We start from the raw sequence: 2691 nt of genomic DNA on the forward strand, positions 1-2691 counted from the left end.
CGCTTGTAAACAAAAGCGACGAACGTTTCGCCTTATAAACATGAGTTCTTTAGTTTACCTTCAAAGAGGAATGGACATCTCACTTCAAGGACACGGACTTGGAAAGAAAAATACGGCGTTGTCTATAATAGAAAAGGAAAATCTTTTTAAATGTATGCATGTATGTTTGTATGCCTGTCTAAAATGGATTTTCACAAGATCAATATCGTTTTGAAGCTCGACCCTTCGGACGATAAATATCGAAAAATTAACTAAAAACATTAATTCCTTTACCCTCAATTGGACACTTTCTACATGGAGGGGTCGTTTTTTTTCGCCGATATTTTCGAAAGTCATCCCCTCTTTTCGATTGGCTTGGCATACGTCACTTCCGGTTTGGCGATGGACGTCACGTTTTTTTTCACGTTCTTTTCCTCCTTTGCGGTACGGATTCGTCTGCTTGCCTACTACAACTTAAAAAAAAAAAATTCTTGCTAAACACACACCTCCAAACACCCGAGCAACGCCGGGCACCCAGGCTAGTTTGAAATAAAGAGTAAAACAAATATGACCTTCTCGACCATCATTTTCTCTGAATGTAATATTTCTGCGATAATTTTTTTTTTTCATTTTCTCTCTTTCGTTCTTATATATATATATATATATATATATATATATATATATATATATATATATATATATATATATATATATATGTGTGTGTGCGTGTGTGTGTGCGCGAATAATACATTCAGAACGAATTTGGTCGAAAAAGTTCTTACTTTTGTTTTACTCTTTATTTTACTTCGTTGATTTTACTTGGGTGGATTATCGTGGTGATTTAGAATTTTTTTTTCAGGTTTGTGTTCTCCTTCCAACGCGCACACATACACACATGCAAACATACACTCACACACACACATATACACACGCGTCAAAAATAAAGTCCGCACTTGTAATCTTTTTCAAAAACTAAAAATTTAATCTAAATTTAATGTAACTGTTTAAACAATCTATACCTAATTTATTCCTCTATAATTTTACCTGCTCATATTTGACTTTTAATTGAAATATTCTAGTGTTCACGTCAATTTAAAAAATAACTTCAAATTGAGGAGGCAAATAGAAAGTCCACACAATGGAAAATTGTTATTTAATTGTAACTTTAGGACATTAATGCAACACAAATGCAACAAGAACACAATGAACTAGTTAATATTTAGTAGCATAGCCCTTCTGCAATTTGACAACCTGCAATCATTTGGGAATTCCTTGAATTAGACTGCAACAATACCCCGGGAAAAAGGCATTCCACTTTTCTTTAATTTTTGTCCAAAGTTCTTCCAAATTCGAAATTTTATCATTGTATAGCTGTTGCTTGATGTAATGCCATACGTTTTCGATAGGATTGAGGTCTAGAAATTGTGCAGACCAATCCAAACACGGAATATCATGCTATTCCAGGAACCTCTTGACAGCTGTGTGAAGGCGAGCATTATCCTGCATGAAGATGGGATTATCATCCAAATTCCGACCAAAGTAGGGTTGAAAATGCTCAGTCAACATATTAATGTACTTGGTGGAATTAATTCGACCTTGCAAGCGAACTATAGGCCTTGGACCATTGGTACTAATAATGCCCCACACCAAAACTGGATCTCCACCACCTTGCAGCGTTGAAACTGGGCACCTAGGATTAAATTATTCGTCTTTCCACCGAGGGACGTACTGCCTACCATCACTGGCTGGCCTATTGAACTTGCTTTCGTCGCTAAAAAGCACTTTTGACCAATATAAAAAGTCATGATCTTCATTGCATCTGACGAAGTCCAGACGGCGCTTTCTCCTCTTTACAGAAATCATTGGCTTGCGTCTTGCAACATATCTTCGCAAATTAAATTCCTTTAATCTGTTCTTGACAGTAGAATGAGAGCACTTTTTAACAAGATTGCACTGTTGTTGGATTTAGGGAACCGTTTCAAATATGTTTCTTAGGCTGCGGATCTTGATGGCATTGTCTTTCCTGTAAGAATAACTCTGATTTTGTGCTTTGCACAGTCTGTCGTACCGTTTTCTGATCACATTTCAATCTGCGACCGATTTTTCGATTGGATAAACCAGAAAGATGGAGATTAATGAGCTCATGACGATCACTATGAGAAAGTCGTGGCATATGGACTAAATGTTACGTTGTGTAACGTGGAACAACAACAATTACAATTAGAGATGCTTTGTATCCTGTTGGTCGATATTTTAAACTGATTCAGGGGCAATAATTAAAGCTGGTTTTAAGCGAATATGTTGCTGCGGACTTTATTTTTGCCTCCTCAATTTGAAGTTATTTTTTCAATTGACTTGAACACTAGAATATTTCAATTAAAAGTCAAATATGAACAGGTAAAATTATAGAGGAATAAAAGGCGAATAAAATTAGGCATAGGTTGTTTAAACAGTTACATTAAATTTAGCTTAAATTTGCAGTTTTTGAACTTTCTTTTTGCCGGCACTATATATATATATATATATATATATATATATATATATATATATATATATATATACCATATATATACATGTTTTGCATTAAGCTGCCAATTAACCAGCCGTTATTGCTTTCAATTATTGAAAGACATAAAACTTTAGCCTATATACGGTTCGATATCATCTGCAGTTTCTCCCTCCAGGTTTTCCTTTGATAGAAAAGAACCGGCT

Source organism: Euprymna scolopes, chromosome 33, assembly GCF_053919585.1.
Source record: "Euprymna scolopes isolate OS-2025 chromosome 33, ASM5391958v1, whole genome shotgun sequence".
In the NCBI taxonomy this organism is placed as follows: Eukaryota; Metazoa; Mollusca; class Cephalopoda; order Sepiida; family Sepiolidae; genus Euprymna; species Euprymna scolopes.